Here is a 21,037-nt window from a genome sequence, read left to right on the forward strand (position 1 = left end):
TCCATCTTCACTTGAGTTTGAACCATCAGTCTTTCAATTAGCCACCAAAGTTGTTAATCACAGGGTATGTCTACACTACGAGATTATTCTGATTTTACAGAAACTGTTTTTTGGAAACAGATTGTATAAAGTCGAGGGCACACGGACACACTAAGTATATTAATTCGGTGGTGTGCATCCATGTACAGAGGCTAGCGTCGATTTCCGGAGCGTTGCACTGTAGGTAGCTATCCCATAGCTATCCCATAGTTTCCGCAGTCTCTCCCACCCACTGGAATTCTGGGTTGATGTCCCAGTGCCTGATGGGGCAAAAACAGTGTCGTGGGTGATTCTGGGTAAATGTCGTCACTCACTCCTCCCTCCGTGAAAGCAACGGCAGACAATCATTTTGCGCCCTTTTCCCTGGATTGCCTGGGCAGACACCATTGCATGGCAACCATGGAGCCTGTTCAGCTTTTTTTCACTGTCACCATATGTCTACTGGATGGTGCTGACATACGCGGTTCTGCAGCACTACATAGCAGCATCCTCTTGCCTTTTGCAAGTTAGCAAAGATAGTTACCAGCCATACTGTCCCATCTGCTGCTTTGCAAGCTCTTTTTTGATTCTGGGACTGCATGGTCACCTGTGCTGATCGGTGCTCCACGCTAAGCAAACAGGAAATAAAATTCAAAATTTCACCGGGCTTTTCCTGTCTACCCGGCCAATGCATCCGAGTTCAGATTGCTGTTCAAAGCGGTCATAATGGTGCACTGTGGGATGGCGCCTGGAGGCCAATACCATTGAATTGTGGCCACACTAACCCTAATCCGAAATAGCAATACCGATTTCAGCACTACTCCCCTCATCGGGGAGGAGTACAGATACCAGTATTTAGAACTCTTTATATCGATATAAGGGCTTCATTGTGTGGACGGGTGCAGGGTTAATGCTATTTAACGCTGCTAAATTTGATATAAACTCATAGTGTTGACCGGGCCAGAGACAGCAGCAGGTTTCCCCTATTGTTTCCCACTCCTGTGCCACCAGCCACTGCCCCTCTGATGCATCCCCTTCACCCCTAACCCCTGCACCCCCTCCTGCACCCACCTGGGGACAGTGACCTGTGTGCATGGAGCAGCTCGCATTGCTACCCGCTCCTCCCTGGAATGCTGCTCCTCTGGGCACCCCTAGGAGCTGCAGAGGTGGGGTGGGGGGGCAAGAAGCAACATCATCTGAGTTCCCTGCATCCAGGTCACTTTCCTCAGCCAGGCTGCATAAGGGGAGGGCAGAGAGCAGCAGCTTCTGATGCTCCCTTCACAGCACAGCCCAGGTGGGGAAAGTGACCAGGACGCATGGAGCACATAGGGTTGCACCTCGCTCCCCTCAACCCTCTATGGGGCAATGGAGGAGCATTGGGGCAGGGGAGAGCAGTGAGCACCTTCGCACTGCCACACGGTGCCCTTTGACCCCCTGGAGCCCTAGGCGGCTGCTGGGGGGCCCCCCCCATAAGGCCAGCCAAGCTCCCCAGCAAGAACAGCAGAGAACACAGGGAGACTGGCCACACACTGAGCAGTGGTAGCCTGGGCAGCACGTAATGGAGGCTTGGGTGGGCTGAGCCTCCCCAAACCTTGCATCGACAAGGAGCCAGTGGAGCCCATGACTAGGGGCAATGGAGAAATTATGTCCCCCTGGAAAAGTCTCCCCCATGTCAGCCCCAGGGCTGGAGGAACTCCCACTCCGTGCTACGGCCGGGGGCTGGAGCAGGGGCACAGAGCTTCTCTGATCTTGGGGCCACAGTGGGGCAGGGGTAAAGGAGTGACAGGGTGGGGCTAGTGGGGGAAGTGGTGGAACAGAGGTGACATAGTGGATGGGGCCGTGGGTGGAGGTGTGGCAGGGGGCAGAGCCACAGACAGAAGTGAGGGGGCCTAGTTCCAGTGCTGGGGCCCCTGCACTTGTTCTCCCTTTCCCTGGGCTTTGGCATCACTAGCCCCTGCTTAACGTGTAGGGTTCAGTGGTCCCCAAAATGTGGGGCATGACTCCTAGGGGAACAAAGAGGAAGATTCATAGGGGCACCTCAGGGGCTGAGCCAGCCCCCATGGAGGGAGCACCAGTCAGCCCGACTCTGTCCCAGCTCTTTTCCAACCCCACCCTCAGCCTGGGCCCCTGATTGCCAGCTCGGCCTCAACCCCCTTACCCCTGTCTGCACCCCCTCTTCAGCAAGCAACACCCCACTCCCAGCCCCAGTTTTCAACTGTGGCTCAGAGGGCCCACAGCCATGGATAAGAGGGCACAGTGTGAAATGTTTGGGGACCACTGCTTTAGGGTGACATTCTGAATCACTTCTATGCAGTCCAATAACAGCTATTCCTCACCCAGCAGGACCGACTAAGTATGTTCTGCTGCCCTTCACACGTGCAGGAAGGATAATAACATTTCATACCACTCAGTGCTAAAGTGATTTGTAACCCGCCACCAGCTAAAACTGGCCATTTTGGGGAAGCGGCCCCATGATGCTGCATACCTAGGCAGAGTAGCTGTGTTTATGCAAACACTGTCTGTTCCTGAAGCCTTTCCCACAGCTGGTCACTAGGTGTGAGGGGGGAGCTCATTCAGCCCCTGCTTCCACTTAGTATTTAAAAACACCTTAGTGTCCCTATCTCTGCTGGCCTTAGATTTCTCATCCTTTCCACATCCTGACATCTCAGATGAGGTGGCCGAGTGGTTAAGGCGATGGACTGCTAATCCATTGTGCTCTGCACGCATGGGTTTAAATCTCATCCTCATCAGATGCATTTAGTCTTCACTCCTCCTTTCTAGACAACCATCTCCCCCTTTGGTACAATAACAGAGCAAACAATGTTGCTTCCTGCAAACAAAAGCCTGCTCAGAAACCCCTCTGCTTTAAATAAAATGTCTAAATCTCAGATTTCTAAAAAAAAAAATTCTCTAGTCCTGTATGTCTTAGTTTTTATCTCAAAAGGTAACAGCCTCATAATCTCCCCCAAACACCCTAAGACCTCCCCAAAGTATTAAAATACCCCAGTTCTCAGCAAGGCCATGACAGTGACCCACAGCTAGAGTGTCTAGGCTAAGCTGTTCTGAAGGAGGCAACTCAAACATTTTCTCCCTACTTCCCTTGGCAAGGTCTGACCGGGAAAACAAAATTCCCCAAACTGAAAATTTTCAGCTGAAAAATCAGTACTAGCTATTTGGGGACTTTGGTTTGAATGTATTATTATTATTATCTTCTGATTTATGAATCAGTTTTGTCATCCAGGTGTGTTTCCAGCTGTTGATTTGTGGGGGAGAGATGCCAAGTCATGATGTCTCTTCCCCTCTTTCATAGTTTCTTCCAACTTTCTAGAAAGCTCCATTGCTATGACGTGAGTCAAGCAGTGTCCATTGTTGCTGTGTTATCTCGATGAAGTCTGCATTGTACACGGTTCCTGGAATAGTCCTTGGGACTGTAGCCACCTTTAATAGGCCAGCAGTGAGTCTGGCTCCTCCCTTGTCGCACCTGAAAGGCTGGTGGGGGGTATTTCCCAACTTGATAACATATTTCTGTAATGCACACAGAGCAAACTTCATAACTTCCCAAACCAATGTGAGCCCACAGAATGCAAGAAGACATTAAGGTTCAACAAATGAACAGTTCAAGATTTTTGAAATGATACCTCACCAGGCAGCCTTTTTCAAAACGTATCATCACTATATGAGAGTGGTGAATATGGGGCTTGCAGGGTGCTGCTTTGAGCACAGCGTGCCACACCTGGGCTTCCATTGCAATGGGAACGTACCCTTAGAATCCATCTCTCCCGGGATAAAGATGGCAGCATGGCTGGCCTGGGTCATCTGACTTGGGCTCATTATGCTAAGACTGAGAGGCTAAAAACTGTGGTGCAGATATTTGTGTTCACACTGAAGCCTGGGTTCAGAAACCCTCACCCCTCGTGGGGTCTCAGAGGTTGGGCTCAAGTCCATATGTCTGCACTGTAATGTTATAGTCTTGCAGTCCAAGTCCCATAACCCTGAGTCAGCTGACCTGGGCTTTGAGACAGGTGACCTGGGTGTTTTAATCATAGTGTAGACATAACACTAGGATAGGTCTAGGAGCCCAGAAGGTAGGGAGGGAGTTTAGCAAGTGCAAATGGTAAAACTGCAGGGAAGTATCACCCTGGACTCATGGCAGTTCTCCATTGGTCTGTCTGCTTTTGAGGCAGGGATAATAACTGTCAGTGGTGACCTGTTGAGTGGCTTTTGGGGCACCTGCTCTTGGCTGTTGTCAGAAGGACCTTTGGTCTAGCCCAGTGTGGTTTTTTTATGGTTTAAATTACACACACAGGCACTGATAACAGAGTTACTGAACGTTTGGGAGTTAGGAGCTGGTAGGTCAGTGATCCAGTCCACTCATGGATGACCCCCTCCCTCTGGGACAGAGGCAGGTCTGAGCTCTCACACCAAATGCTCATTGTGGCTGCCAGAATCTGTGGGCAGCTCACCTAGTTTATGCTTAGGGTTGAGTCCTGCTTTGTGCCCAGTGTCTGAGAATGAAAATCCTAAACCACCCTATGAAATAATGAATGCAGCAGGATGTGCTATTGTCCCTGCCCCAAAGCAGGCAGATCAATGGAGAAATGCCATTGAGTCCAGGGTAATACTTCATTGCGGTTTTACCTTTTTTGCTTGCTAAACTCCCTCCCAACTTTGAGGGGGCCCAGAGCCCAGTATTGAGCCTGAGCTGAGACATCTACACTGCAAATTTACCACTCCACGGCCAAAGCCTCGGGAGCCTGAGTTGGCATTGGGCAGCCTTGGGTGTTTCATTGCAGTGTGGACATAGCGTAGTATTATGTCTGCACTGTCATAAACACACCCAAGTCACTATTCTGAAACCCTGGGTCAGTTGATTCAGGCTTGTGGGACTTTTGCTACAGGATTATAAAATTACAGTGTAGACACTTGGGCTTGAGCCCAGCCTCCGAGACCCCACAAGGGGTGAGGGTCTCCGAACCTGGGCTCTAGTCTGAGCCTAAATGTCTACACTGCAGTTTTTAGCCTCACAACCTGAGCCCCAGGAGTCCAAGTCAGATGATCCAGGCCAGCCGGGCCACACTGCTTTTATCACGTTATAGATGCCCTCTCAGGGTATGTCTACATTGCAATGTAAGCCCAGGGTTAGCAGAAGTCATGTCAGCAGCCCTAATGCATAAACATAAACCACGACGAAAAGACCCACCCACAAATAAGCTGGGCATTGTCCTTCTCCCTACGGTTCATAAGTCCAGCAACCAAAAGTCCTTTAACATGAGCCATCCCCTCTCTGCACCCCACTCACTGCTGTTGTCCTTAGTCAGTGAAAGCCCAGAGGTGCCTCTGTAGAGTTCACTCATAGACTCATAGATTCTAGGGTCAGAAGGGACAAATGTGATCATCTAGTCCAACCCCCGGCACAAAGCAGGCCACAGAACCCTACCCTTCCACTTCTATAACAAACTTCTAACCTATGTCTGAGTTATTGAAGTCTTCAAATTGTGGTTTGAAGACCTCAAGCTGCAGAGAATCCAACAGCAAGTGAGCCATGCCCCATGCTGCAGAGGAAGGCAAAAAACCTCCAGGGCCTCTGCCAATGTGCCCCGGAGGAAAATTCCTTCCCGACCCCATATATGGCGATCAGCTAAACCCTGAGCATGTGGGCAAGACTCACCAGCCAGCACTCAGAAAAGAATTCGCTACAGTAACCAAGATCCCATCGCATCCAACATCCCATCACCGACCAACGGGTATACTTATCTGCTGATAATCAAAGATCAATTGCCAAAATTAGGCTATCCCATCATACCATCCCTTCCATAAACTTATCAAGCTTAGTCTTAAAGCCAGATATGTCTTTTGCCCCCAGTACTCCCCTTGGAAGGCTGTTCCAGAACTTCACTCCTCTAATGGTTAGAAACCTTCGTCTAATTTCAAGTCTAAACTTCCTAGTGTCTAGTTTATACTCATTTGTTCTTGTATCTACATTGGTACTAAGCTTAAATAATTCCTCTCCCTCCCTAATATTAATCCCTCTGATATATTTATAAAGAGCAAGCATATCCCCCCTCAGCCTTCTTTTGGCTAGACTAAACAAGCCAAGCTCTTTGAGTCTCCTTTCATATGACAGGTTTTTCATTCTTCGGATCATCCTAATAGCCCGTCTCTGAACCTGTTCCAGTTTGAATTCATCCTTCTTAAACATGGGAGACCAGAACTGCACACAGTATTCCAGGTGAGGTCTCACCAGCGCCTTATATAACGGTACTAACACGTCCTTATCTTTGCTGGAAATACCTCACCTGATGCATCCTAAAACCGCATTAGCTTTTTTAACGGCCATATCACATTGGCGGCTCATAGTCATACTGTGATCAACCAATACCCCAAAGTCCTTCTCCTCCTCTGTTGCTTCCAACTGATGCGTCCCCAATGTATATCTAAAGTTCTTATTATTAATTCCTAAGTGCATGACCTTGCAATTTTCACTATTAAATTTCATCCTATTACTATTACTCCAGTTTACAAGGTCATCCAGATCTTCCTGTATGATATCCCGGTTCTTCTCTGTGTTAGCAATACCCCCCAGCTTTGTGTCATCCGCAGACTTTATTAGCACATTCCCGCTTTTTGTGCCAAGGTCAGTAATAAAAAGGTTAAATGGTTTCACCTGCCATACTGGGTGGAAAGGGGAAAATAAGAAGGCACTATACTCACTATGTTGTCTAGGGACTCACTCATTCCTCCACATCCACCCTGTCCTAACACTGATCTAACCCCTAAATTTTAGTATTAGGACCCAGGCACGGGCCCATTTGGCTTTCGAACCCCTGTTCCCTGCCTAGCAAGTGCTATTGAATTGAAGGTGAGTCCCTCAGTCGGGGTCTGCCGAGCACAGTTGTGCTGCCCTCAATTTACACAACAAGGATAACAACGCTTTATTTCTCCTGCCCCAAAAACAAGGAGGCTGGGAATCCAACACCAGGAAAAAGTGATCATTTCGGCAAGCAATCCAACATATTTCCAACATACTGTAAAATCCACATGCAGACTCATACACGAAACCTTGCAAGAAAATCTTCCTGAGGGGGTCTGAAGCACCTGCTGCTGGAGGGAAGCAGGGAGCTGTGGGTTGGGACTGAGGGGCACCGGGAATAGGAGGGGCCTATGAGTTGGGATTGAGGAGCAGCGTGAGGAGGAGGGTCCTGTGGGTTGGGATTGAGGGGCACTGGGAATAGAAAGGGGCTGTGGGTTGGGATTGAGAGGGCTGTGGTTAGGGACAGAGGAGAAGGGTGAAGAGGAGTAGGCTCTGGTTGGGAGTGAGAAGCAGTGTGCATAGGAGGGACTGAGGATTGGGATTGAGGGGCACCGAGAAAAGAGGGGACATGGGTTTAGGCTGAAGAGCATCCTTGTTTGGGGATCCAGCAGGAAAGGGGAAAGCAGCAGGTGATTCTAATTCCTAGGGATATTCTGTGTGTTTGTATGTGTGTGTGTGTGCAGGGAAGGAACATGCTATATGCCCAGTGACCTTTATTCCTCCAGGCTGCAAGGACAGAGAGGTTGTCAGGAAGTTGCCCCTTCAAACCCACACACAAAAAGGCCCTTCTGAGGAAAGGGAAAATCCTGAAGAGAAAAAATAATGTTAAAGAGGACTCCAAAGAGACAGTTTAAGATCTTGGGGAGTAGTTTATCACCTCACCAGTGACTTGACCCCTGGACCTACAGATTAAAAGTCTGATGTTCTACCATCTGAGCTTGCCAGACTTACAATGTGAAAGAGCAACTTGGGGCAGAGGAGAACTAGTCAAGAAAACAAGAGTGGGAAACAGTAGGGAAAACCTGCTGCTCTCTCTGGCCTGGTGAACACTACAAGTTTATATCTAAGTTAGCAGCATTAAATCGCATTAACCCTGCACCCGTCCACACAATGAAGCCCTTTATATCGATATAAAGGGCTCTTAATACCGATATCTGTACTCCTCCCCGACGAGGGGAGTATTGCTGAAATCGGTACTTGCCATGTTAGATTAGGATTAGTGTGGCCGCAATTCAGCGGTATTGGCCCCCTTTGAGCTCCTCTTGCAGAGGCAATAAAGTCAGTGTTGTTTCAAATTAATGCATTTTTTATTACTTCGTCACACAAACAAGGGGACACTGCCACGGTAGCCCAGGAGGGGTGGGAGAGGAGGGAAGCAACGGGTGGGGTTGTTGCAGGGGCACCCCCTGGAATGGCATGCAGCTCATCATTTCTGCTGGATGTCTGGGGCTCTGACCCTGCTGACAGGCAGTGGATGTGCAGAAAGAGAGGAGGGGTTCCTCGGACTTTTTTTGCCTCTCTTTTGCCTACCTGCTCACTCTTGCAGTAAATGGTGAAAATGGTTGCAACTAGCTCAGTTGGTAAAACACCAGGCTTTTAATCTGAAGATCCAGTGTTCAATACCCTGTTTAGGTATTCAGTTTTTAAGTGGCCTTGTGTGCTAGGAGCCAAATGATTCCTGGTGCTGTCCCCCAGCCACATGCAGATTCCCAGAATCCATGACCATTTCCTGGAAAGGTTCCTTTAATCAGGAGAGAGGCCACATCCACTGGAGCAGGCCTAGAACAAGCAGTCTCTGGCTGGCAGGAAGTGCTGTGAGGCCATGTCATAAACAGATAAGTAAGAGTTAATAGAAGAGAAGTACTTCATATCTCTTTTGCCTGGAAAGGGTTAACAAGATCAGTGAGCCTGGCTGTCACCTGACCAGAGGACCAATCAGAGGACAGGATACTTTCAAATCTTGAGGGAGGGAAGTTTTTGTGTGTGCTGTTGGTGTTTGGTGGTTGTTCTCTCTGGGTTCTGAGAGTGACCAGACGTGCAACCAGGTTTCTCTCCAATCTCCCTGATACAGGTTCTTATACATTCAAAATAGGAAGTACTAGGTGATAAGGCAATTTAGGCTTATGTTTGTTTTCTTTATTTGCAAATGTGTATTTGGCTGGGAAGAGTTCAAATGTGTATTTTGCTGAAAGGATTTTAATTTGTACTTGTATACTTAGGCTGGGAGGGTATTCCCAGTGTCTATAGCTGAAAGACCCTGTAACATATTCCATCTTAAATTTACAAAGATAATTTTTACTGTCATTTCTTTCTTTAATTAAAATCTTTTCTTGTTTAAGAACTTGATTGTTTTTTTATTCTGGTGAGACCCCAGGGGACTGGGTCTGGATCCACCAGAGAATTGGTGGAGAGAAAAGTTAATTTTCTCTCTGTGTTAGGATCGCTGTCTCTCTCAGGGAGAGTCTGGGAGGGGAAGAGAGAAGGAGGGGGGAAGGTGCATTTTCCTCTCTGTTTTAAGATTCAAGGAGTTTGAATCACAGTGATCTTCCAGGGTAACCCAGAGAGGGGAAGCCTGAGAGAGGCAACGGTGAGGGAAAGGGTTTACTTTCCTTGTGTTAAGATCCAGAGGGTCTGGGTCTTGGGGGTCCCCGGGCAAGGTTTTTGGGGGACCAGAGTGTACCAGGCACTGGAATTCCTGGTTGGTGGCAGCGCTACAAGTACTAAGCTGGTAATTGAGCTTAGAGGAATTCATGCTGGTACCCCATCTTTTGGACGCTACGGTTCAGAGTGGGGAATTATACCATGACAGGTCAGGTGCTGAGAAAACTCAGAGGGAGACCAGCAGAGATGAAGGGAAGAGAGACAGAGAAGCAATGAGTACAGAGGGCAAGTGTACAGGGGGTTCAGGTCTGGCTATTGTGGGGAACTTCCCTGGTTTATACATGACCCTGGTGCAATTAGCCAGAGAAAAGACCTGAGTCCCCACCCCCTTACCCAGAGGCCTGTCTGACCCCAAGGACGCTCTTTCTACTCTCATGTGTGGCAGAGTCCTCGTAACCCCAACAAGGCTGGGCCCAGGAATCCTGGGGGGCTTGACCACCAGTCTTGTCGTGCTCACTTGAAAAGGGCTACAGTGTCCCCACTGTGGGGTACTCTCTCCACTCTGGGCACTTCCCTGACACACTCATCATTGCATTGCATTGCATTGCTTCAAGCAAATACAATTTATTACCCAGCAATTAATGTAAAACATAAAGAAAGATTAAAGGAAAACACGTCACCCTGTTCTGTGGTGCAGGGAGAGCACAACCAGCGTCTCTGGAGTGTCAGGGCAGGTCACAGTCTCTCCCTCACATGTCCCAGGCCTCCTTCCCAGGTCCTGGCTGCGCTGCAGGGACACAACGGGCCGGACACTTGCTCTGGCAGTGGCCACATGCTCTAGGTGACAGGACCCTTGTTCCCAGTGTCAGCCCCCATGTAGGGGATATGATCCCCCCACCCCCGAAGGTCTGGCCTGCAAGGCCTCTTGATCGGTGGCATCTCCTTGTGCTGGGCCTTCTGCCCAGGGTCCCTCTCACTCTCCCAAGCTGCTCACTGCACCCACCTCCAGCCCCAGTGCTGCTGTGGCTCTGCCTCCATCTCCCTGGGCTGCTCCTCTGGCCTCTCTGGCTCCGCTTGCTGCAGCTCTTCTCCCAGCACAGATCTGTTCCCTGGGCAGCTTCTGTGGCTCATGCTGCTCTGGCTCAGTTCCTAGCATGGATCTGCTCTGGTTCTCCCTGGCTAGCACAGCTCTTCTCCCCGCCTCTTCTCGGGCTCCTGCTTTCTCCTTAGCTGGTCCAACTCTGGCATAGGTAGTTCCAGCTCACACAGATGATGGGATCCCCTGTCCTGGTGACTCCCTCATTACACTGCCTGGCCTGTCAGTCGGGCTAGCTTTGGCCTCTCCCCATTGCTCCTGGGGACTATCAGTCTTAGGATCCTGATTTCCTATTGATCCTTCCCCCTTCTATTGGTACTGGGAACTAGCCAACCAAACACCCACTCAGGTGTCTCCACGCAGGTTCAAGTACTAACAACAGTGGCACCTTACAGCCATAGCTTTTAATCAGGGCAATACATTGATACAAATTCCTGTTAAATCATTTCTCTGCCAGAGTCCATCTCCCACATTCCTTAAGACACTGGGTCACCATGTGGATGTTTCATTTCCCGCCTCAATTTCACACAAAGGCACAATTTCCTTTGCACAGATCCAATCACAGTAAAACCTCCCTGTGTCTCTTGTCTGAGCCAGGGCACTCGATTGCAGTGAACCCTTCTCTCCTGCAATGGCAATGGTCAGACAGAGGGGACGTGGTCACCTGCATCCCTGCCAGGGAGATATTGGCTCGGCTCTTTCTTTCTGCTGCTGTTGTTAGTCCATGAAACATCAGGGATGGAATGCAAGGCTGAGCTCACACACCAATCCCCTGAAACATTTCAGTGCCCCAGAGAAATCCTGCCCCCGGCTATTGGAATGATATGGTGGAGATTCGAATAGGGAAAGGGACTGTCTGAATTGTCAGTGTGGGGAATGAACAACAATCTATAGCAATGTCGTTAGCCACAAACACACTAATCATGCGCCAGCTGGAAGGGAAATGGGCAGGAACTCTTGCTGTTCACCATGGACACACTTACACTAATGCACAGCCGTGAGTGTGCTGGGGGAGCTGGTCTGAGCCATTTGAAGTGACAATTCTGTGAGAACAGAATCATCATGTAGGGCAGCAGCTGTTCATCAAGTAGTTGTGGCTGAGTGGTTAAGGTGATGGACTAGAAATCCATTGGGGTCTTCCCCACTCAGGTTTGAATCCTGCCAACTACGGAAGCATTAGTGTATTGTCATTGCTGCTGTCTAAGTGCCTGAGCATCCATGGAGCCAGGTCTGGTCTCCCTCTGAGGCTGGCTGTGCTTAAAATACTGCTGTAGCACTGTGGAGTATACAGTTGCTACAGTGACCAGAAGGGTTTTCCATCCCTGCAATAGCTGCATTGGCAAAACAATCTTTCCTTTCATTTAGCACTATCTAACCATGGCTTAGGTCAGCTTAATTATACTGGTTCTGGGGAGTTTCACACCCTGAAAGACGTACTTGTTAGAGGGTTTATCCCATCACCCTCCCATTCCCTGATCCTTCTCACGTGACCAGAGAGCAGCAATGCATGAAGCTCAAAGGTGCAAACAATTCAATGTTTATTGGGGTAAACTTCCAGCAAGCAATGATTCCAGTTTCCTTCCTCAGTATCCCCCTTCCCAGCTCTGACACCACAGAGGCTTGCCTGTGTCCCTGTTCCCCTTCCCTGTCCTTATTCCCCCCCTTAGCAAAACATAATTCCAATTCCCCTACCCCAATTCCCATTCCCATTCCCCCCCTTACTTCCTGATTGACTGCAGACTATATAGTAAAACTTGAGTTCTGCTTAGCTCTATCTTAACCAATCATTTTACTGACCAATCCTAACATATTGTAACATGATTATCTAACCAATTATACCCCACCACCTTAATTGGTTTACACAAAACAAATTAATTATACAGCAGACAGAAACAGTTACAGAACCAGACAGAGATTATACAGACAAGCAATAGGAAAGTGGGGACTACAATGACAGAACAACAAAGAAATGAGGATTCTTCTTCGAGTGCTTGCTCATATCCATTCCAGTTAGGTGTGCACACCGCGCGTGCACGTCTGCCGGAAACTTTTTACCCTAGCAACTCCAGTGGGCCGGCAGGTCGCCCCCTAGACTGGCGCCACTATGGCACTAGATATATACCCCTGCCAGCCCGCCCGCTCCTCAGTTCCTTCTTACCGCCGTGTCGGTTGCTGGAACTGTGGAGTGAGGTTCGCTGACCTCCACGTCTCTAGCTCTCCTCGTCGTTTAGCTTATAAAACCTTTTTTCTCAGTTAGTTATAGTTACCTTTTCAGTATAGTTGTAGTTAGTTAAGTTTTTGTAAATAGTTATTGAACATTGCCTGTGGGTGGGCTGTTGCCCTCCCCAGCACCTGGCACCGGGCCCATGCCTGGCTCGCCGGTGTTTAAACAGTGCTCGACTTGCAAGAAGCCGATGCCTACAAGCGACCCCCACGAAGCGTGCCTGAAGTGCCTGGGGGAATCGCACATTGGTGACAAGTGCCGCATTTGTAAGGCCTTTAAGCCGCGCACTAAAAAGGAAAGAGACCAACGTCTCCGCGCCCTTCTCATGGAAGCGGCTCTCTCTCCGGCACTGGCAGCGCAGTCCACCGCTTCGGCTCCGGCACTGGACCGCACCGGCACCGGCAAGACTCCCCGGCACCGACCATCTCCAGCACCGGGGACAGACCTACGTCCCTCGACGTCTGTCTCCACACCCAGGCAGACCCGAGTGGATCGCCCGGCTCCTACCTTAGCCGTGGCACCGCCTGCAGGACTGTCGACTCCGGGCCCGGAGGGTCCGTCGAGTCCAGCTCCTCCTAGCTCCCCAATACGATCAGGGGTCGAGCTAAGGGTCCCGTCAACGCCGGAGACTTTCGCCTCGGCTCGGGACTTGATTGCTCTCACGGAGCCAACTCAACCACCCACGGGACGCATCGTATCCATGGGCAAGCCAATGCTTCGTCCGTCCTCTCCCACGTCCCGACGCCGATCACCTCGATGGCGTGACCGCTCATGCTCGGGGCACTGCTCGGAGTCCCGGCACCGATCGCCTAGACGGTGCCGGTCGTACTCGCGGCACCGATCACCATCTGGCCAGTCCCGATCGGCTTCATCACACCATCAGCACCGAGCCTCTAGGAGTCATTCGCCTCGGCGTTCGGCACCGCGGTCGACCTCCCGGCACCGAACCAGTGGCAGGTCCCGCACCCGGTCGACCTCCCGGCACCGCGCTGGTACTAGGTCCCGGTCTCCATTGCCGTCTCGGCACCGGGCCTCCAGAAGGTCGCGATCTCGCTCCAGACATCGACATCGCTCCCGCTCCAGGTCGAGATCTCGGCGCAGGTCATCACGCCGCTCTCGGTCCCGGTCCCGGTCCCGGTATGAGTCACGGCACCGACTCTCGGCACCGAGGGGAACGTCAGTCGCGGCACCGGCGGCACTGTACCATTCCAGCTCAGCGCCTCCCTGGCCTGCTACGGAGCCCTCCGTCTCCTCCCTCGATGATAGTGCCTATGACAAGACACTCGACAGGCACGAAAACCGCTTCCCAGAGCAAGATAGAGGACATCCGCAGTGGGGATTCTGGACCCCGTGGGCATACGCCCAGACGCAAGGTCCTCATCACATCACCCCCTGTCCATTGGCGGAGCATAGACCACCGGAGGCTACGGTGTCCAGGCCACCCCTCTCTCCGCAAACGGAGGACACTTCCCGGGACCCGGAGCTCCCTCAGGATACCGAGGTGCAGCCCCTTGTACAACCCCCCGTGGATACTCTGTTGCCCAGAATCTCCTCATCTTCATCCCCGGATGAGGCGGTGGCTGGTACCTCTTCCTCCAGCCCCCCGCCATTGGATTTAAGGGCACATCAGGATCTCCTCCGCTGAGTGGCTCAAAATCTAAACCTCCAGGCGGAGGAGGTAGAGGAAGTGGAGGACCCAGTGGTGAGCATCCTGGCAGCCGATGCGCCAACCAGGGTTGCCTTGCCCTTCATAAAGACCAAACAAAATAATGCTAATACCATCTGGCAGTCACCGGCCTCCATTCCCCCGACCTCTCGGGGGGTGGAGCGGAAATACATGGCCCCATCTAAAGGGTATGAATATTTGTACGTTCACCCGACTCCCTGCTCATTGGTGGTCCAGTCGGTGAACGACAGGGAGCGCCACGGACAGGAGGCCCCGGCGCCTAAGTCAAGGGAGGCCAGGCGCATGGACCTTTTGGGCTGCAAGGTCTATTCGGCAGGGGCTCTACAGCTCCGCGTATCCAACCAGCAGGCTCTCCTCAGCCGCTACTCCTTTAACACCTGGGTAGCGACGGAGAAGTTTGCGGAGCTCTTGCCACAGGACGCACGCCAGGAGTTTTCCACCATCCTGGACGAGGGCAAGAAGGTGGCGAGAACATCACTCCAGGCCTCCCTTGATGCCGCTGACTCGGCCGCGCGAACCCTGGCTTCCGGGCTCACCATGCGGCGCCTCTCGTGGCTGCAGGTCTCCGGCCTTCCGCCGGAACTCCAGCACACGATCCAGGACCTCCCCTTCGAAGGCCAGGGTCTGTTCTCCGACAAGACTGACCCTAGGCTGAAGGACTTGAAAGATAATAGGGTCATCATAAAGTCGCTCGGAATGCATACTCCGGCGACCCAACGCAGGTCCTTCAGACAACAAAACCAGCAGCAGCAGCGGCGTCCATACCCCCCGTTCCGCCCAAGACAGGACCCCTCGCGACGCCGGGGCAGGAACAACCGCCGCAGGCAGTCGGGAGGTCAGGCGGGACAAAGCCAGGGCCCCGCTAAGGCCCCCCCAGGGCCTAAGCCTTCATTTTGAAGGTGCGCCCGAGGGCGCAGTATCAGTCTCCCCTACGGATCCTTTCCTGCAGTTTTCCAACCGCCTTTCCTCTTTCCTCCCGGCGTGGTCCCAAATAACATCGGACCGCTGGGTCCTACGCATGATACAGGACGGTTATCGCCTGCAGTTTTCCTCACCCCCACCCTCCCACCCTCCTTCCCCGTCCCTCTTCAGGGACGCCTCTCACGAGCAATTCCTCCGTCAGGAAGTGCACACGCTCCTGGCCAAAGGAGCCATAGAGGTGGTTCCAGAGAACGAGAAGGGCAAGGGGGTTTACTCCCGCTATTTCCTGATCCCCAAATCCAAGGGCGGTCTCACGCCCATCCTCGACCTGCGGGAGCTCAACAAGTACATCGTGAAGTTGAAGTTCCGCATGGTGTCCCTTGGAACTATCATCCCGTCCCTGGATCCCGGAGACTGGTACGCCGCCCTCGATATGCAGGACGCCTATTTCCACATTGCTATCACCCCCCATCACAGGCGTTTCCTCCGCTTTGTGGCCGACCGCCAGCACTATCAATTTGCGGTCCTCCCATTTGGCCTCTCTACGGCCCCACGAGTATTTACAAAATGTATGGCAGTAGTCGTCGCTCACCTGAGACGATGCCATATCCACGTCTTCCCCTACCTGGACGACTGGCTGATCAGGGGTACGTTGGAGCAACAGATCAGAGATCATGTCACCAGGATCAGCTCCCTTTTTGCTGCTTTGGGCCTCGTAATCAATGCCGACAAGACCACTCTACTCCCCACGCAGCGGATAGAGTTTATCGGAGCTGTTCTAGACTCTACCCTCGCCAGGGCCTTGCTGCCCCTGCCCAGGTTCCGGTCATTGTCAGACATTATTCTCCGGTTGCGAGCAGCCCCGCTGACCTCAATCCGAACGTGTCTGGCCCTATTAGGCCACATGGCGGCCTGCACGTTTGTAACAGCGTACGCCCATCTCCGTATGAGACCTCTTCAGACATGGCTGATTGCTCAGTATCGACCGACCAGACGGTCCTTGGATTCAGTCGTCACCATCCCTCAGGCGGTGCTGGACTCTCTACACTGGTGGCTGGACCGATCCGTGGTGTGTGCGGGCTCCCGTTCCATCCGCCCCAGCCTTCCACATCCCTAACCACAGACGCTTCCGACCTGGGCTGGGGAGCTCACTGCGGCACTCAGAGGACTCAGGGCTTGTGGACCCCGCAAGAGATCAATCTCCACATCAACGTACGGGAGTTGAGAGCGGTCCGCCTTGCTTGTCAAGCATTTGTCCATCTCCTCCATGGTCGTTGTGTTGCGACAACACGACGACCATGTTCTACATCAACAAGCAGGGCGGCACCAGGTCCTCTCCCCTCTGTCTCAAGGCGATACGTCTCTGGGAGTTCTGCATAGCCCATTCTATTCACCTGTCCGCCTCCTACCTTCCCGGAGTGCGGAATACCCTCGCGGATCGGCTGAGCAGATCCTTCCTCTCACACGAGTGGTCCCTCCATCCGGACGTCACCCTCTCACTCTTCCAGAGGTGGGGTCGTCCCCGGATAGACCTCTTCGCATCCCGGGTGAACAGGAAGTGTCGAACATTCTGCTCCTTCCAAGGTCGGGAGCCTGGGTCTCTCGCGGATGCATTCCTTATCCCTTGGACAACACACCTCCATTATGCTTTCCCGCCGATTCCCCTGATTCACAGAGTTCTAATCAAGGTGCGCAGGGACAAAGCCCAATTGATTCTAATAGCTCCGGCATGGGCCAGGCAGCACTGGTACCCCGTGTTGTTGGACCTCTTAGTGACCAACCCAGTTACCCTACCTCTTCATCAGGATCTCATCACGCAGGACCATGGCAGGCTCCGTCACCCGGACCTTCCGTCGCTCCACCTCATGGCGTGGCTCCTCCATGGTTGACTGACTCTGAGCTGCGGTGCTCCACCCCGGTCCGCGAGGTTCTCTTAGGCAGCAGAAAGCCTTCCACCAGAGCGACTTATACAGCCAAGTGGAAGCGCTTCTCCTGCTGGTGTGCAGAGAAAGCTCTTCGTCCTATGGAGGTTCCCGTCACCACTCTTCTGGACTACGTCTGGTCCCTTAAGGCCCAGGGGTTGTCATTGTCATCCCTACGAGTTCACCTCGCTGCCATCTCCGCTTTTCATCCTGGCGTGGATGGCTGTTCTGTTTTCTCTCACCCCATGGTGGCGAGATTCCTGAAGGGGCTGGAGAGGCTCTATCCCCAAATTCGCCCTCCGGCCCCCTCATGGGACCTCAACCTGGTCCTGTCCCGGCTCATGGTCCCTCCTTTCGAGCCATTAGCTACCTGCTCCCTGCTTTACCTCTCATGGAAAACCGCCTTCCTTGTGGCCATTACCTCAGCTAGAAGGGTGTCAGAGCTGAGGGCCCTCACGGTGGACCCACCGTATACGGTCTTCCACAAGGATAAGGTACAGCTGAGGCCGCACCCTGCTTTCCTTCCTAAGGTGGTCTCAGCTTTCCATGTCAACCAAGAGATTTTCCTCCCAGTTTTCTTCCCTAAGCCCCATTCGTCCTGCAGGGAGCAGCAGCTTCACTCGCTAGATGTCTGACGGGCGCTAGCCTTTTACATGGACAGGACAAAACCCTTCCGCAGGTCCCCTCAGTTATTCGTGGCAGTAGCGGACAGGGTCAAGGGGCTACCGATCTCCTCTCAGAGGTTATCGTCAGGGGTTACGTCCTGCATCAGGACCTGCTACGACTTGGCCCAACTCCCGTCGGGCCGAGTGACTGCTCACTCTACCAGAGCACAGGCATCCTCGCTGGCCTTCCTCGCCCGAGTGCCCATTCAAGAAATCTGTAGGGCAGCGACCTGGTCATCCGTTCATACATTTGCTTCGCATTATGCCCTAGTCCAACAGTCCAGAGATGATGCTGCTTTTGGATCTGCAGTGCTCCAGGCCGCGACCTCTCACTCCGACCCCACCGCCTAGGTAAGGCTTGGGAATCACCTAACTGGAATGGATATGAGCAAGCACTTGAAGAAGAAAAGACGGTTACTCACCTTTGTAACTGTTGTTCTTCGAGATGTGTTGCTCATATCCATTCCACACCCGCCCTCCTTCCCCACTGTCGGAGTCGCCGGCAAGAAGGAACTGAGGAGCGGGCGGGCCGGCAGGGGTATATATCTAGTGCCATAGTGGCGCCACTCTAGGGGGCGACCTGCCGGCCCACTGGAGTTGCTAGGGTAAAAAGTTTCCGGCAGACGTGCACGCGCGGCGCGCACACCTAACTGGAATGGATATGAGCAACACATCTCGAAGAACAACAGTTACAAAGGTGAGTAACCGTCTTTTTCACACCCCAGCTGTTGGTAAGTGAGTTGTTCCCAGACAGGATGCTATCATAGTAGAGGTTATGGGTGCTGGTTGCTTAACTGTCTGGCGCACAGGGTAGGATTTTGAGGTTCACCATTACTCTCTTAGAATGCCAGCACCCATCTTTTGTTCAGTTAAAAAGCAAACAGGGAGATTCCAACACCGCAGAACTCTTGGAGCTCCAGGAAACATGCAACTTTAGGTCCGGGTGAGTGTGTCTAAAAATCAGCTGTGCTGTAGAAGGTCTCTAGGAGTTGAAAGAGATGTGCCATCTTGACCTCCGTAAAGAGTTCATCAACTATTAATGAAAACTAGGGTTGATAAGTCACATTCTTTATAGTATCAGGAGGGTGGACTGGTCTAAAGTGCTAGCTATAAGTATCTTTTTTTCCAATCCATTGGGTGTTCTGGTCTCTGTATGGAGACGTGGTTTCAAATCCCACTCCTGACATGACCATTTAATTCTATCTGCAGAAAATGGCCTCACTTTACTCTCCTTTGCAACAATAGAACACCATTTGCTTAGCTTTTCTCTTCCAGTAGTTGTGAGAGAAGTTCCAAACCAGGGGGAAACAGGGCCTGTTCTCTCGACCCATCAGTGTTTGTCTTCCTTCATTCCAAGCCATTTCCTCAGATACATCCATATTTCCCACACTTTTATGAAACTTTAGAATCATCATTTAATTGCCACACAACTGTACTTATGAAGTAAAGTGTAACACAATATTTTTTGGATATTCTTGCAGAAGAGTTTTGTTTTCTGACCTAGAATTGAACAGGGGCTACCTGAGGGGGACAATGCTACTCCCTTTTCTTTGCTCATCCAAAAAACATAAGCTTGTGGTACCCTTTGTTTCCTTGTTTTTCAAACACCTGTCAGGGACAGCCTAGGGAGACTTGGTCCTGACTCTCAGGGTCCCTCCCTGCCCTACCTTTCTCTATGATTCTGTTGTGTGAGTTTGTGCTGTGTTGTTGTTCCATGCTGAGCTGTTTTGCACAGTGTTACTTTGCACTCTGATGCATTGTTTCATGTTGTATGGTTTTTGCACTGGCTTGTGCTGCACTGGTTTGAGCTGAGCTCTTTTGCAATGCGTCATTTTGCCCCATGGGGCGTTCATTTGCATGGTGCTGAATTGTCGGGCTTTGCACTCCTACGTGTTGTCACTTTGTGCTGTGGAATGTCAGATTACGCTGAATTGTTAGATGTTAGATTGGGGTGTTTCCACTTTTGTTGTTGTTTATATTGTATTGCGATGGCATCGAATTATAGAGCTGTACGACTGCAAGGGCCCTGGAGAGGTCATGAAATCCAGCCCTCACTGCTGAGGCAGGGCCAAGCAGAGACGATGCATTGGGGGCATGTGGGATCAAGTGCCCACAGCAGCCGGCCCAGGCACGGAGCAGAAGGAGGGAACCAGAGCCAGAGCAGGTTGTCTATGGGACCAAGTATATGCAAAGTATCCTTGACAGAGGTTTGTTCAACCTGTTCGTAAAAACCTCCTAGGACAGAGACTCCACAGACACCCTTGGGAGCCTATTCCAGAGCTTAACTACCCTCAGAGTTAGAAAGCTGTTCCCAATATCTAACGTGAATCTCCCTGGCTGCAGATTAAGTCCATTACTTCTTGTCCTACCATCAGTGGACATGGAGACCAAATGATCATTGTCCTATTTATAAAGACCAAACTTTTCCCTCTGCAATCATCTGTTAACTGGTTATTATCCCCTCTTCTTGCCTGGCGTACAATGGAAGAGGAGAAAATTCTCTCTTAACATAGGATGCAAATGTCAGTTTGTTCTCTCTTCATGTTTTAGTGAAAGTCAGAGAGAAGAAGAAACATGACCTGCCAAAGAGCACAGAGAGTTTGTTTCAGCTGGATCTGTGACTATTAGCAGAAGAGTGATACCTAAGGGCTGTCGCTACCACCCACTATGGGGCTTGAATTTATGATGGTGGGATTAAGAGCATCATGCTCTACCAACAGAGCTAGCTAGATTTAAAGTCAGTCAACTGCCCAGTCGCCGTGTAGAAGGTGCCCTATAAGAATATAAGAACAGCCATACCGGGCCAGACCAAAGGTCCATCTAGCCCAGTATCTGTCTACCGACAGTGGCCAATGCCAGGTGCCCCAGAGGGAGTGAAGGTAACAGGCAGTGATCAAGTGATCTCTCTCCTGCCATCCATCTCCATCCTCTGATGAACAGAGGCTAGGGACACCATTTTTTACCCTTCCTGGCTAATAGCCATTTATGGACCTAGCCACCATGAATTTATCCAGTTCCCTTTTAAACATTGTTATAGTCCGAGCCTTCACAACCTCCTCAGGTAAGGAGTTCCACAAGTTGACTGTGCACTG

General features: G+C 51.4%; 1 long non-coding RNA gene and 2 other non-coding genes across 3 annotated transcripts in view; all 3 read left to right on the plus strand.

Annotated features, from left to right (window-relative positions):
• The window catches only part of LOC127041589 (uncharacterized), a 244,742-nt gene that overhangs the window by 8,376 nt on the left and 215,329 nt on the right, over nucleotides 1–21,037 (plus strand). The window lies entirely within an intron of this gene.
• Nucleotides 2,687–2,768, plus strand: TRNAS-GCU (transfer RNA serine (anticodon GCU)). The gene has a single exon. It is a non-coding gene; the product is annotated as a tRNA-Ser (tRNA).
• On the plus strand, nucleotides 11,614–11,696 carry TRNAS-AGA (transfer RNA serine (anticodon AGA)). The gene has a single exon. It is a non-coding gene; the product is annotated as a tRNA-Ser (tRNA).

Source organism: Gopherus flavomarginatus (genome assembly GCF_025201925.1).
Source record: "Gopherus flavomarginatus isolate rGopFla2 chromosome 13 unlocalized genomic scaffold, rGopFla2.mat.asm SUPER_13_unloc_3, whole genome shotgun sequence".
Lineage (NCBI taxonomy): Eukaryota > Metazoa > Chordata > Testudines > Testudinidae > Gopherus > Gopherus flavomarginatus.